The sequence below is a fragment of the Electrona antarctica genome, assembly GCF_951216825.1.
Source record: "Electrona antarctica genome assembly, chromosome: 4".
Classification (NCBI taxonomy): domain Eukaryota; kingdom Metazoa; phylum Chordata; class Actinopteri; order Myctophiformes; family Myctophidae; genus Electrona; species Electrona antarctica.
In genome coordinates, this window is record NC_136809.1 from 14,086,034 (window position 1) to 14,102,659 (window position 16,626).

Sequence of the window (16,626 nt, forward strand, 5' to 3'; positions counted from 1 at the left end):
CTCCCAACGAAGGCAGAAGTCAAGCGGAAGTGCAGAAGGCACGCTGCGTCGCTGCCACTCAAGTGACTACTGGCCAATCACAGCTCGTCTTTTCCGGGACTTAACAATTCAATCCAAGGGAGCTTTATTGGCATGAGGAAACATCATCATCATTTTCATTTCAGTAATGAAATTAATTTAAACATAGATGGGCGGTTTATAAAATAAACTATCAGTTATTTGTCTAAAGTTCATAATGCTAGTATTCTTACATTCCAACATAACATGATACTCATCTCCGACTGTTTTCATTACATAGATTACGAATCCTCTTTCCAGAGATCTCCGTCCAATTAGTGCTATGAAAACTGATCGCATCGCTCTACAGCCTAGGAGCGCTTGTTGCGCAATCCTCGGTGTTGCACAACAGTGACACGTCATCGAAAATGTTCCCTGCCTGTTTAGCTGACGACAACAAAAATCTTAAAACGTTCATAACTCGCAATCTAAATCATCCCGTCTAATTATGAAAAAAGATCCTGTGTTAGACGGCGCTCCGCGGTCCAGTCGCTAGTCGCGATAGATTTATTCTTACCTCCCGTTGTTGTCGATCGACTCTAGAGTGATGTGGCTATTGTCCGCCGGTAAAAGTGGTCCGGGCGCTATAAACGATGGGCACATTTTATTAATGTATTAAATAGGCCCGAGCCCTCAAGGTGTTAAATTCAGTTTGCCACTTTTGCAAAAACAACTTTCAACTTTTGTTCAACAGTTCACTTCAACTAGTCAATGTTATTACATTTTTGGGCCAACCAAATGTAAGACATACCACAGTCGTCCAATATTTGCTTTACCTGTGCAACCCAAGGTGACAACGTGTACACTGACCTGTGCTAAACAGGTTAAGCAGACAGTCGTAGATTATTCGGCTCAGTTTACTCTCTCATGTCAAACAAATGTTTACATTTCTAAAGCAAGTGCCGCTAGGAAAAAGGGAGTCGCGCCTCTGATTGGACTACTGAACTTCCCCTTGCGTGACGCTTCCGCGATATGCTTCGCAAGGAATCCCGGAAAAGCTTGCCTCCAATGCCTCCAAGAGAGACACGCCCCAGAGCCGAAGGAGGCGTCTACCTTTTTATGTCTATGTCCAGGGCCTTTTCCTGTTGTACTGTGAGCATCCATGTCTCTGCCCCATTGAGCAGTACCGATTCCACTGTAGCCACGTACAGCCACCTCTTGAGGTCATCTCCCATGTCAGATTTACACTCTCCTCATCCCATACAAGGCATTCCAGGCAGGTCGCCAGTGGACTTTCAGATGCAGTTCTCTCAAGGAAGTTGAAGTTCATGTTGAGTATTACTCAATAAAAACTCTAACTACCAATATGTAAAGAGAGGCAGGCTATTATTCAACCGATGTGTCAATTTCCGTGTCCAGCAGCATTATCAACCGTACATGTAGCACCGGTACTTACTTACACAGATAGCATGCCATGCAGCAGACGTTTTACTATCCCAGTGACAAGGGAAGACTATACAACTGCATTTGGACTATTCTGATTAGTCGTTTAAATCATAATTCGACAAGTCTCAAAAGCCAACATCTTCATGGGACCAGACAACATCAAAACACTTGAGTATACGGCCCAAAATGAAGGCTCTTGTCATTAACTTCTACCAAACACAGACACAGTATGTTACAATGCTTGAGAGCAACAACATGGAAGTAAAACAACCCTAAGATAAGGCCACGCCGCCACAGACTACATCAACATATCTTATGTTATGACTAGTCTACTGTTGCATGGAAGGTTTTAACGTCTGTCTATTGTCAAATGTGATATGCGCTTTCAGGCGGATAGCATGGACGAAGATTATCCCTGCTAAAACACTTGTGAAACGTTAAACGTTAGTGTGGACCTTTGCTTCAACAGCATCCACTTACAGTCCAAGGAGGCTCCCTGGCTGTTCCTCTCATTATTTAGTATATGCAAGCCATAAAGCAAAGAATGCATATCATATCTCATATCAAGAGATGAGGGATTTATAATGGTATACTATATGGTACAATTTTCACATCACTAAAGGCTGATGGTGGGACTGCAAAAGAGTACGAAGTACGAACTCCCAAACTGTCTTTGTCTTTGTTGTTAACATTTTCATCCATCCATCTTCAACCGTTTATCTGAAGTCGTGTCGCAGGGGCAGCAGTTCCTGCAGTGGACCCCAGCCAGACTACCCTTTACCTCGCCACACCAGCCAGCTCTGACTGGGGGATCCAGAGTCGTTCCCAGGCCAGCAGGGAGATACAATGCCCCATGGCTTCCTCCCAGCTGGGCATGCCACTGATGCCAGGAAAATCTCCCCGGGGAGGCGACCAGGAGGCATCCTTACTACGGCAACTGTCTCCTTGCTAAGCAAAGGAGCAAAGGCGCTACTAGTCTCTCATGGATACCTGAGGGAGATATCAGTCACCCTCTTGAGAAAACCCATTTCAGCCGCACTGAATATTTAATACTCACCCCTTGTAGTTTATGACAATTCCAGCTTGACTTGACTTCTACCAGGTCCTGTCAGTTTTGACGACAGAATGCCAACTCTATAAAAAGCATCCTATCCACACCTTTACCATTCCCCTCTATTTTTCTGCCCTCCCCCTTTCACCACTCATGTCATGAGGAAGTTCTAATGAATCAGCCTATTGAGACAAATGGAGCCATGAACTGGCCTGACACAAACAAAGTGTGTGTGTGTGTGTGTGTGTGTGTGTGTGAGAGAGTTGCAGTTCAACTTTCCCGGCCTCCTAGCAAGGACAAAGCTGTCGTTTGTGGGCATTCGCCACTACAAAGTCCTCACAGGCCACCAGAGCTGAAAGGACTGCCCAATACTGTTTAATTGTATATGCATTTGTGAATATTTTATGAGTTACGATTGCATATATGCTTATGGGTCAATATGTGTATATAATACACGGGGGGGTTGTATTGGTGGACCTCAAGCAGTTTAGGCTGTCTTTTGTTGGGCGCCTAAGGACACATGATGACACACAGAATGGAGTCCACCCGAAACTCCACCACTAAACCATCGCCCAGACACACTTGTACAAACAACTGGTGATAAACCTTGAGTGATACGACTGCTGGCTGGTTATGACCACTTCAACCAGACCAGAACTCTTTGGTCAATAATATCTTGACAGTTCATATTCAAAACTGCTTTGAGGACGCGCGCACACACACACACACACACACACACACACACACACACACACACACACACACACACACACACACACACACACACACACACACACACACACACACACACACACACACACACACACACACACACACACACACACACACACACACACACACAGCTGTTGCGCATCAGAGAAACACCCCTTCTTATTAACACTCAATCACGGGTAACCACAAATCATGGAGTGTTTGTTCTTATTCTGTATGTTGTGTGTGTGTGCGCATGCACAAGTGTGTGTGTGTGTGTGTGTGTGTGTGTGTGTTGTCTGCCTTAGAGTGAGATAGGGAGTGTATTATGTCCGTTTCAAAAATCTAAACTGTATGTCTCTAGTTTCTGTGTGTCTCCATCTGGGTATGAGTTTTCCTCTGAGCTCAACCCTAATGGTGCGTTCACACGGGCAGATGCAAAGACGCAAAGATGAATGGGAGTATCATTTGGAGCAGCTACATGCATCATTGCGTCTCTGCATCGTCATGTCGCTGGCTTCCATCGACAATGAATGGTAGACTGCGTCTTTGTGTCTGCCCGTGTGAACGCAAGTACACAACATAAGCTTACATAACGCAACCTTGATAATGAATCTAGCACCGTGGTGAAAAGTATTGTGCAATCTTCCAGGTCAAGGTTGCCCTGCTTCCTATGATTGATATCCAAAAATAAAACGCTCACATACTCTGAGCGCTTCATTCCGTCACGCTGAGTGCTTGGTTCCGTCCCTCCCATAACCATCCCTTTTGAGGTGCCTTCCCACATCATCAGCCTCGTGAAAGTTGTGAAAAACCAAACCTCACATCAGCAATCATCTCATCTCATTGCAGGTTAAGTAGGTTTGGCTGTGTGTGAATGTCTGTCTATTTCATGAGACACAGACAGATCTGGCATTTGCACACATAAAGCGGCTGATCAAACAGATCTCTCTGTGTGTGTGTGTGTGTGTGTGTGTGTGTGTGTGTGTGTGTGTGTGTGTGTGTGTGTGTGTGTGTGTGTGTGTGTGTGTGTGTGTGTGTGTGTGTTCAGAGACACAGACAGGGAGTTATGCCGACATGCGGTGCGCCATGCAGCATGCAGTGTTCAGGCCGATGGGAGATAAGGGCAGTCGTGATGCCATGTAAATGATTAGAGCAATGAGGCCAGACAGCAGGAACACTATGCTATTGTCATGCCAGCTCCCTCCCTGCCACTGCCACGTCAAACGTGGCATCGGAGGACACGGCTGAATTTATGCACACATCAAAGTATCACAGTCATTCCGGGAGGGGGTGGACGGTGACTGGAAGGCTGCCATGTGGTTTAAGACACTGAAATAAACATACATGTTTTTGTTTGTTTATTATTAGGCTCCAAATTGTACAGATTGCTGCATTCTCTTCTTCTCACATCTCAAAAAAATGTTTTTTGTGACATGATTAGCCTACATGATTTTTGTGACTTACAATAATGATTATAATAATTGTACGGGTCCGAACTAATGGTTGTGTCTACATCTGTAAGCTGACAGCCAAGGCAGGTGCCACATTGCAGGAGTGCAGAGTGCATGAGTGCTGCCTTGTAGATGTGTGACATCTACTGGAACTTACACTGCACAGTAAATACGATGTGTCGTGCCTTGTTTTCTTATCATGTTTAAATTATTTTATTTCTTCATTCATTTTCATCAGTTTTATTTAAACCACATAGTAACTTTGTTTAGAGCTACAGTATACAAAAAAAAGAGTATAATCATGAAGTTGATTACGTCTCTCTAGACTGCCAGAGAAAATATGGGTGTGGAGACTGAACAATGTTCTCCCCCTCCCTCGCTAACAAGCACTGAGGTCACCTTGAGCACCTTCCCAAAAGCCCCCGTTGTTCCTGACAAGCTGCCCAGTAGCCACATGTAGAAGGATGAGATATACTGGAGCTGCTCTTGAATGTCAATGTCAAGCAGAAGCAGGGTGCTGATGAGAAAAGCACTGTAACTCTGAGCGTGCAAAGCAAGGTGGGAGGTACACTTGGGAAGGATGGTTGGAAAGAAGACACAGAAATAAAAAAACAAAAAGTGCTCCTCGGAGCACAGGTCTCCGCCAGGTCAGACATCTGGTGACTGGCCGCCCTATATACTACAAGCAGCGTTTATGCTTGCACGTTTGGTGGGTTTCTGGCTTCTTCATAATAATAATTTGTTGTCGGTTATAGAACAAAGTTGCGCTGCAAAAATAGCCCGCAAAAATAGCCGATCAGCCGATCGAATGGCATACAACAAAGTATATATCTGGCTTTACAATCCAACATGTCAGCTGTGAGCAAAAGCATTTTAACCTGGGTTTACAGAACACTAATTCAATCTTAGTTCACCTTCAGCATTTCATCCTGGTGCAACACTGCCACACCATACAAAACTATCCCACACAACTAAACTAATGAAATCAGGCCAGAAAAAGTATTGATTCACCCAAAAGTAACCCCCTGTCTGAAGAGTGTACACCCAGTCAGTGATCAGGAAAGCCACTCTGATCAAGTACATTAAGTCCAGTGCTCTCACCCCCTCCACCAATCCTTGCAGTTACTGCCATCAGGTTGATGTCACAAAGATTCAAAGAACCACTGGTCTCAGAAAAACATGAAAAATATATACTTGTGACAGACAATGAAGTTGAATCTAGTCTCTGCAGCAGGTTTCAGGCATGATTCAGTGTAGACACCCTCACAACCCTGGAGAATGTCTGCTTTGTTTGTTCCGCCTCCCTTCCCTCTCTTCTCTCCTGGATATTAGTCACATTAGACTGCCTTACAGGAACGGAATACATTAACGAGAGAGAGAGACAGAGAGACAGAGAGAGAGAGACAGAGAGACAGAGAGAGAGAGAGAGAGAGAGAGAGACAGAGAGACAGAGAGAGAGACAGAGAGACAGAGAGAGAGAGAGAGAGAGACAGAGAGAGAGAGAGAGAGAGAGAGACAGAGAGAGAGAGACAGAGAGACAGAGAGACAGAGAGAGAGAGAGAGAGAGAGAGAGAGAGAGAGAGAGGGAAAAGAGGGAGGAGAAAAGGCCATCGATATCTTGTTGGACGGACTACTATTTGTTCGTCTAGTCATATGCCAATAGATGTATTGACGGACATCAACACTAAAGCCCCGTTATACAGTTAGCCCTACTTAGTTGTGTGCCGACTGTGAGCTTGTAGATCTGCTTGTAGATTGTAGGTGTACGACACAGCGTGCAACAAACAAAGTATAAATCAGGCATTAGATCCCTTCTGCTAACGGGGCTAGAAATCCAAACTTACAAACCACAGAGAAATGGGGTTGTTGTGGATGTTGTACTTATCTGACCATAGTTAACTTGCATTAACCGCAGCAATACTTTACTATGACACAAAGGAATGAGCAGCGGTCACAATGACTGTTTCCTCTACAAACCAACAATCAGGGCAGGATATAGTAAATCACACAGCAACTCATTAACTGGATTATGACATCAGTCATTAATCCACTTTCTGTTGCTGTTCAGTAATTCATAAATGGAGCTTAGCCAGATAGCTTAGTTGTCATTTTCCCTCTAAAATTGCATGTACATGTATAAATCACAAAAGCACATAACATCATTAGCGACCAATGAGACGGACATTATTATGAAACACAAGAGTCTGACACTGATCAACAGAATGTGGTTGGCAGTTCTTCAAACGAGATCATATTAGATTAGAGAACTTTAATATCCTCAGCGAGGACATTTCAGAGTACAAACATAGAGTATAAATACATTATACACAAAACAAATTAACTTTAACACAATTCAAGTAAAGTTGTAAAGGCGGACACGCATTCAGGAACATCCGTTTTACATGCAGTCTACGCCAAATATATTTAAAATGCTCCACCCTTCTCCAGCCCAACGTCATAAATGTTTTCCATTTCCTAACCACAGCGGTGTACGTCTGGTCAGTGGGATACATGCTGGAAGTGACCGTTTGCTAGGGCTGGGCAATAGGCCTATGTGACAATAATACTGTACTGTGAAAATAATACAGTGATGCAAATAGCTAAGGAGTAAGGATGCATCCTGCATCCTTAAAAGCACGCAATCATGTCACCCTCCGGGGGTCCTGGGATGCAATACTGTACTCAGTACTGTACTCTAACGTCGTTGAAGTAGGACTTATGTCCCTGGGACCCATCTAAAAGACCACCCCTGGGTCCCGGGACCCATTACATTGAAATCCTATTCATATCATATCATATCATATCATATCATATCATATCATATCATATCATATCTATATATATATATGATATATGATATGATATAAATAGGATTTCAATGTAATGGGTCCCGGGACCCAGGGGTGGTCTTGTGTGTGTGTGTGTGTGTGTGTGTGTATACACACATATATAAAAAGTAGATCACAACGTGTCGCAATGCTTGTAGATTGGCTATTTTTGCTACATTTTGTCACTTATGCTATATCACAATATTATTGACATTATTGCCCAACCCTACTGTTTGCTAGGCCTTAAATCTCTATAGATGAAGATTATTTATTAATGTTCAAAATAACAAAAATGGTTTTCCATACTGGTTCCAGGCCTGTGTAAGAATCCTGAAAAGTCAGAGAGAACAACGTGTCCAGTGGAGGGTATATTGCACACAGACCACCATATAACCCAGGGGTTCTCAACGTTTTTGGCCGGGGACCCCTGGAAATGCTTTGGCAATGTCTCGGGACCCCCGCCCCGCCCCCTCCCGACCCCCAATATAAATTGATTGATAAGCAGATCTACAAGCTCATAGCGCGCCACCGAGTGGCGCGCTACGAGCTTGTAGGTCTGCTATTTTTGAAAAAAAGTTAAAATAACATTTAAAAATAAATCTTTTTTTTTTTTTTTTTTAATTTTAAATAATTTGGGGACCCCCTAAAATAATTTGGCGACCCCCCGAGGGGTCGCGACCCACGGGTTGAGAACCCCTGGTATAACCGACTCGTATGTACAGTATACCTGCATCAGCCAAAGATACAGTGCTCAATATGTACAGCATGGCAAGGTCTGAGTGATAATTATAGTACATTCATTCAGCCACTAACCTTGGTAAGTCGCGCATGGGGACACAGTGCAGTGATAGGGGGGAACGCCAGCTGTGGCCTGGCTTACTTTGCAACACCATCCACAGAGCTATTCCACATAATAAGACACGTCAGCAAGTGTCTCTGTATTGTTCCCTGGCCCAGCCCGGCCTCCTGTCCTGGGCAGGAGGCCAACCTGGGCTGGGACTAGTGGGTAGACAAGAGCGATGCTCTAAAAAACGATCCCAACGAGAGACACATTATGGAAAGAAAGAGACAATGACAATGGCAGATAGAGGGGCCAGTCCTACACTGTAAACCCCTCAATGAGTTCAATGAGTATAACGTTATTTTGACCAATCCTGTTCCTGTATGGAGTATTTATAAAGTGTAGACTTTTCTTTTCTCGTGTACACCAAATCTCTCCGCCAAAAATAGCCATCTAAAAGATCACAATGCACTGCTACTTTTGGCTAACATTCCCTCCAGAATAATGCAATTTAACTAGCAAATCTGCAGGGGTTGGAGATGGTCTCTCTGTCTATTCTTTGAGAGTATGCCACCGACTGGCTGACAAGTAGTACAGCCTGAAGCTCATATAAAGAGGGGTTGCATCTTGGATGAGTGGTAGATGTATCCACACAGGAGAGGAATATAGAATATAAGGACTGCAGCTTTAAAATTATCACTGAAGAGTTGACTGTGTAACTATTAAGACAAAATAGAGGGGTGAGGAAAATAAAATAAAGGGAGAGTGTTTGAAAGAAGGAATGAAGGGGAGAGTGGAACACCACCAACTGCTCTGGTGTCACTATGAACAGTCTAAGAGGTACGAAGGGATTATCACAGCACTGTAAACGTTATTACACTGTAGCAAGCAAGTGAGACTTTGCAGGCTTCAAGTACAGTTGACAAAAAGTAAGCGAAGGGAAGCGTTTCAGGAGGAAAAAATGGAAATGAGGTGTGGCAGCTGTGGTCGGTGGCGTGTCCGCGTGCAGGAAATGCAATTAAACGTCTCATGTCCCGGAGGGCTGGCGGTGAAATAAGCAGGTGTTTTCTCACTATCTTACTGTTATGTGGACGGCATAACAACAGCCTACGGTTTCCCTGCACTGAATTGGACAAAACATCAGCTTGAAGATTTAGTAGCGGCTAAAGCAGATTTTAAATGCAAGTGTAGGAAGGGTGTAGCGGTTAGAAAAAGACAGCGGTTGGAAATGTGAGCTTTAGAAAAAGGCGCATTGGCAGAGTTAGGCCAGCTAAAGGTTCTGCTGTTGAAGCCACAGCAGGCAGAGTTAGGCCAGCTAAAGGTTCTGCTGTTGAAGCCACAGCAGGCAGAGTTAGGCCAGCTAAAGGTTCTGCTGTTGAAGCCACAGCAGGCAGAGTTAGGCCAGCTAAAGGTTCTGCTGTTGAAGCCACAGCAGGCAGAGTTAGGCCAGCTAAAGGTTCTGCTGTTGAAGCCACAGCAGGCAGAGTTAGGCCAGCTAAAGGTTCTGCTGTTGAAGCCACAGCAGGCAGAGTTAGGCCAGCTAAAGGTTCTGCTGTTGAAGCCACGGCAGGCAGAGTTAGGCCAGCTAAAGGTTCTGCTGTTGAAGCCACAGCAGGCAGAGTTAGGCCAGCTAAAGGTTCTGCTGTTGAAGCCACAGCAGGCAGAGTTAGGCCAGCTAAAGGTTCTGCTGTTGAAGCCACAGCAGGCAGAGTTAGGCCAGCTAAAGGTTCTGCTGTTGAAGCCACAGCAGGCAGTTAGGCCAGCTAAAGGTTCTGCTGTTGAAGCCACAGCAGGCAGAGTTAGGCCAGCTAAAGGTTCTGCTGTTGAAGCCACAGCAGGCAGAGTTAGGCCAGCTAAAGGTTCTGCTGTTGAAGCCACAGCAGGCAGAGTTAGGCCAGCTAAAGGTTCTGCTGTTGAAGCCACAGCAGGCAGAGTTAGGCCAGCTAAAGGTTCTGCTGTTGAAGCCACAGCAGGCTAACCTGACTCCGCCAGATGGGGCAGCAGAGAGTACACTGGGTTCCCCCCTCCTGCTCCCAATCAGCAGCAGCTATCCCGCCTCTAGCTGCTGCTGATTGGCCAGGCCGTTTTGTGGCCGGGCATCAAGTCTGCCTGAGAGTTCCCAGATAGGAGCAGGAGGGGGGAACCCAGTGTACTCTCTGCTGCCCCATCTGGCGGAGTCAGGTTAACAGCAGGCAGTGCCACCGTCATTCCTTGACATGCAGTGACACTTGACCCTGCATACCTTCCTTTGAATCAGGAGCGGCGGCACGGCAACAGAAAACTATGCTGAATGACATTAAGGGAAAGTGAGGGTTTAGTTTCTGGTGCCTGGGGCAGGGGACGTTGCTTTCACCGCTTCAGCCAGCAGATGGATGCTCATACCAGTGACACAGCTATGGTTGCCCCTCTAGCTTTGGGAGTTCAAGTGAAGACCCGACCCTTTAGGGTTAATTTTGACACTCCCAGAGTGAAATGAAAACTGAGAATTGTACTGTACTTTCATCCATCATGCTGTGTGTTCTTAATAAGCCGAGGACAGTAAGTCATCGCATGATGAATGTGAACGATCCTTGGTCACTTCTCCCGACCACAACGGAGAGGGGGGAAAAAAAGAGACGAGCAGCACAAGCCTGTCACCGTTTCCCCTACGGAATTACTTCCAGACCAGTAAAACGTCTGGCCAGGACAGAGCCATTAGGTTACCGCCGACTAAATCCATGTCATTTGTTCAAGGTTTTCCAAAAAGCGGTCAGTCATACTCCTCATTTATTTTACTTAAGTTGTCCTTGAAAGGAGTACGGAGGCGCAGAGAGACTAACGGGAACTCTCCACTCCACCTCAAAGCTTAGAGGCTACATTTGACATACTACTGACTCTAGTGCTTCCCTCGCTGAAAATGAGTATGAATGTTAACACTTTGACGCCATACCCCGCGGAACCCGCCTTTTAAACAAATATCCAATTATGCAGCGGCGGAACACTGTATCAAACAATTAGCGGCACTAGAACTGTTAATGGTGTAAAATAACACTCAGGTCAGTTGACGTGTCGACCCAATCAACAGGTGTTTTACTAGTTTTAAGTCGCTAAAATGTAGTTTGTTGATGTTGTAATCCTTACCTCTCAGGGGATGGATGCCTGATCCGGTCCTACAGTTAATGCCGTCTCAGCAGCTAGGATGAAAACAAAATAAACACACGATTACTCTCTGCGTCCTGGTCTTCCATGGCATGCTCTGTGGGGCGGATACTGCAATCCAATAAAACGCTGGGCCACATTATATTTTCTGTCTGAGGCTCAGCACTTTGAAAACAGACAGTGTAACAATTAGATGCAGACATACTGTATGTTTGGTTTAAATATCTCTTTCGCGCAGACGAAAAACACAAATTAGGCATGAAGAAGATGCAAAATGAAAGGGGAGTCTTCTCCCTGTAGTCTCGCCAAAGGGCAGCGTGAAACCTTTTCATTTGCTTTGAAAATATAGTTTGTGTGCAACACAGACTAATCAAAATGTAAAGAACTAGAATGATACTACCGTGTCAAAGTGTGATGCTTGCATTTGACTTGCCATTTTGTTCTAGGACTTTAATTATGTGAAAAGTGAGGGAGAAAAAACATTTCCCTTTTACCCTAAGTACAGTTGGAGGCCATCGATATTGTCCTTTTCTTTTTGCTGAGGTTTGCGTGATCTGCGCAAAACCCCTTTTGGTGTTTTAAACATTATGTTATAATTTAGCTATTGAAAAATAGCAGATCTACAAGCTCATAGCGCGCCACCGAGTGGCGCGCTACGAGCTTGTAGGTCTGCTATTTTTTAAAAATCGTGAAAATATTTATTTCAGAAAACTGGAGGATTTAGAAGGATTTTTTTTAATTTTGAGGTCAGGCCTAAATGGGTCAAATGATAAGGGACAATATCGGTGGCACCCAACTGTACCTAATCAACTAGCTGATGGAGATGTATCAACATTGGTCTTATGAAACCCACACATTATTTCCAGGAGGAGATTCTGTTGGAAATGGTCTTAATTCATTCTCTCTCTCCAAGGGTTACTGTATCCATTTGTAACTCTGAGAGGGTACATAATGTAACCAAATGATCCTCTGGCCCATTGGGTTATATTGGTACCCTCTCAGAGTTACATTAAAGGACCACTTCACCACTTTTCAACCTATCTTCATATAATAGGTCCTCACTAACAATCATGAAAAAATGGCGCAATGTTTTTCTACTCGGTCTGTGTCTCATAGGAGGGCTGTGGGCAGTTCAGAAACCGTCTTCCAGTGACATCATCGATGGGGAATCCAAGCTAATAGAAACTGCAGGCTTTCTAGTACTGAAAAGTTGCAATGCGAAAATGGAAGCCATCGTTCTCACGATAATGAAAATCTAAACATTTTTGTAAAAAAAAATTGTTTAAAAAAAAATCTGCCTAATGATGATGTCACTGGAAGACGGTTTCTAAACTGCCCACAGCCCTCCTATGAGACACAGACTGAGTAGAAAAAAATCGTGCCATTTTATCATGATTATTAGTGAGGACCTATTATATGAAGATAGGTTGAAAAGTGGTGAAGTGGTCCTTTAAGCTGAAGCTGAGGATTGTACTGTGTATATGAGCCCCAGAGGTGTGTGTGTGAGTGCTATACTGCTCACGTGTATGCATGGAGGTTTCTCTACGTGTGTGTTCTCCTCTATGGGAGTGGGCCGGGTCTCAGATTGTACAGCAGGCCTGTAGGCAGCCTGAGGGACTTGACCTGCCCTTGATAGCCATCTCTGTCATCTGCACAAACACCAACTGTGTCAACACAGTATGGAAGACGGCCCATAACGGACTGTACATGAGGGCTACGGGCAGGCAAGCACGTCACGTGTGTTATGACTAACGGTGCTAACGCCCACATTCCAACGTAATGATAATTGGGAAATATGGAATTTCAAAGAGCCGTGCCATTCCATTGCACGGCTGCCTCAGATGTATTTTAACATATAGCATGCCATTTAGTGGAGCCTACAGGACTATTTGCAACATGCGGGAGGGGTTCCCCCCCTCTCTCTCCATACCAAGATTCTAATAAAAAACAATGTAAACCATTTTGTTCAATGGGGTTTCATCAAGCATAAAATAGTCATCTTTGTTAATCTAACAATCATAAATGACAGGAAAATTCATAGATTTCAGTCAGGTAACAACAGCCTTTATTCTTGCACACAGTCGTCTTCCGGCGTGTACAGATCATGTCACTGTCAAGTCAACCTCCCCAACGGCCAATTCTTCTGAGCAAGGAAGAACCCTGCATGCATGCGCCGTCATATTCTATATGACCACATGTACAAATTGTATCTGAATTCTGAAAATGCACAGTCTGCAGTGGAGTCAGTCAAGTTCAAGAACTTAGCAAGTTAGCATTGATCTTCTACACTGTAGGACTAGTAAAACTATGAAACATTTCAAAGATTTATTTTCAGGCAAACCGTAAGATGAACCTAAATAGGTTTGAATGGGGTTTCTAGGTGTAAGTATGTAGTACTAGTAGTAGTAGCATGCCAAAGTTTGTGCTATTGCCATTGAGAATGCATTGGGCGTTTAAGTTAAATACTGGGGGGTCATATTTTGACAGCAGAAACTGCCTGTCATAATTTCCCCCTCCCTATTCCAGAGCCCCCCCAGGTACATTATATATTTAAACTATTTTCAGCAATGGTACAATTATTTTCTCATAGATGTTGTTGAGCTCGTCATTTTGAAAGTAGATCTCACGTCATAAATGTGTGGGCACCCCTGATCTACAGTGACATGCTGATCATGACTCGTACAGAGAGAGACATTGGAACATATCGCATTTGCATGATGTGGCTTCGGCTTCATTTGCCCTGAGTGAACTATACTGCAGGCAGACAACAAAGGAGACAGACCAGCACACTTACATAACATGTCCTGCTGACAGTGTGTTGTCTGTGTTCCGACTCGAGACTGATGCCTTAGATCGGCGACATTATTACACCAATTATATAAGCCCACAGCCCAATTCATCTTAAAGTCCAAAACCAATTTGGCTATTGCTGAAAAATCCCACTTCATAAGGGGTGTCCCTGTGTGTGTGTGTGACTGAGGGGGGGGGGGGGGGGGGGGGGGGGGTAATCTGTCAAACAGGGAGCACTTCCAGGTCGTCAACTTTTGAGCTTGGAATTCAAGACTGGCAATAAGGCACACTGCTTCATTAAAAACAGAAAGACGGGGCTGATGTTAATTCGCTCCGCTTCTCTGCGCGCGTACACACACACACACACACACCATTAATTGGATTTGTTCAGGGGGGCACAGAGATACGCTGTGACAGCACCGCCACCCTGGGTCACGGATGGAGGAGACACAGCCTCCACAGATGTGAAGCGGTTGGTGGACATCACGTACATTCGCCATGCCACTGGCCTTTTTCTGCTGACTGTTGAAGTGTTACATAATCTCAGGATTTGTCCTGTTAGTTCTAATGAGGATAATTAGAAGATGAAGAGAGGAATGCATAGAATAGGGAGAGAAAGGGGAAGAGGGAAATGGAGATAGAGTGGGAGGAATGAAAGAGATCAAGACAGCCGATGGTGAGCAGAGTCAAAATGAAGCTTCAATAAAAGGGGTCAAAGTACAGTATGTTCCTTAGTAACCAGCCCAGTTTGTGTATCGGATGTCATTCTCTGCGACACAAAAGGCAGACCCAAGGACAAGCCTGTCAGGAGCGTGTTCACTGAGCAGGAAACATCAGCAGACAACAGTCTCTGCAAGAGTGACAACTGGTTAAGTTAAATCATTGTCAACTGCATTTACTGAAGACAACATGGAGGGGTACAACCCTGGGGGAGAGCTCTGTAGAATGGAGGGGAAACTACCACCTACCAGCTCAATTTATAGATGGTGGTCTGGAGCAAGAAGAGGCCTCCAGCTCCCATCACCATCCAAGGGGAGGAGGTGGAGATGGTGGACCCCGTCCCCCACAAGTTCCTGGAGTATACATGAACAAAAACTAGAGGGAGGGCCTCTACAGTAACATGAACAACACAAGCTGAGCAAGCTGGTGAGGAAGACTATCTCTGTGGTTAGTTTAACTGGATAATCTGGAGGTGGTTGTAGAGGAGGATGAAGATGAACTCTACTCGGATGAACCCCTCACCCCTTATATCATGGGTTTTCAACCTTTTTCATATCAAGGTCCATTATTTATTCCACATTTGAGCCACGGACCACCATTTGATGAGATTTAGCCTCTCAGACCCAAAACTAAAGAATATTTTGTTTCCATGCTGTATTGATGTTGGTACCATAGGAGAGACAATAACAATTCCTCTACATTCTCTAATTGTGTAGACTTCTATTAAGTAATGCAGATGTTGAAACCAAATGGTCCATTTGGTTTCATTTTACGCTCTCAAGAGTAAAAGGGTCCATTTGGTTACCAACTCTCTATCAATTATCTGGGGACCACCTGGAACCCCCTCAAGGACCACTGGTGGTCCCTGGGCCACTGGTTGGAAGCCACTGCCTTGATGAGCTAGTGTGGTGGAGGGGCGTCTTCTTCAGCCACAGACTCATCCATCGTGCCTCTGCACAAGACTGAACAACTCGGTCAGTACGTTTGTCCTGGTAGCCCTTAAGCTATACATGTCCCCATGCATTCTGTTCTGTCATTGGAATAATGACTCTGCTTACTCTGGCACTTTAGCTTTTATTAGCATCTGTCCTGTGTTCCGTACCTATTGCGGTGCTGCTATAACACCTTAATTTCCCCATGGGGATAAATAAATGTACTACAGTAGTAACAGTACTATGTACAAACAATAATCCTCAATTAATGCAGAATCTTGCCGTGATCCATCAATGCAAAATAACTACAAATAATGGCATCCATAGTTGTTGTACTTGTATTTGAACATTGATTCAAATATACAGTGGCTCGACTCAGAAGCAGAATGAAGTGTTTTGGAGGGCTGCGTGAGCTCACTCTCAATTAAATGTTTAGGTTCAACTGTAAGTAGTTTGTCCCTGTGCTGCAGCCTATGGCCCACTCGCCAGAAAAGCAAATGGGGTCATGATAAAAGGTAGATTATTTCCCCCTGATAGCAGCAGTTTTGCGATGGTGTGATTCTGCCTGTGCTGCAGTCCACTCTAAAAGGTCCCTAATCCCTCAGATAGTCTGTCTGCAGCCGTCCGTCCACCATCACGCAACCTCATCCATCATACAGGCAGGGATGCAGACCAGTGGTTTTCACCACCCTTTTCATATCAACCTCATCCATCATACAGGCAGGGATGTAGTCCAGTGGGTTTCACCACCCTTTTCATACCAACCTCCTCCATCATA

The 16,626-nt window shown here is 44.7% G+C and overlaps 1 protein-coding gene across 1 annotated transcript in view; it reads right to left on the reverse strand.

Annotated features, from left to right (window-relative positions):
• add3a (adducin 3 (gamma) a) overlaps window positions 1–11,443 on the reverse strand; it is a 112,073-nt gene extending 100,630 nt beyond the window's left edge. The window contains exon 1 of the mRNA XM_079500083.1: window positions 11,389–11,443. The gene's annotated coding sequence lies outside the window, so the exon portion shown is untranslated. The remainder of the gene's footprint in view (window positions 1–11,388) is intronic.
• Between the last annotated feature and the right edge of the window lie 5,183 nt (window positions 11,444–16,626).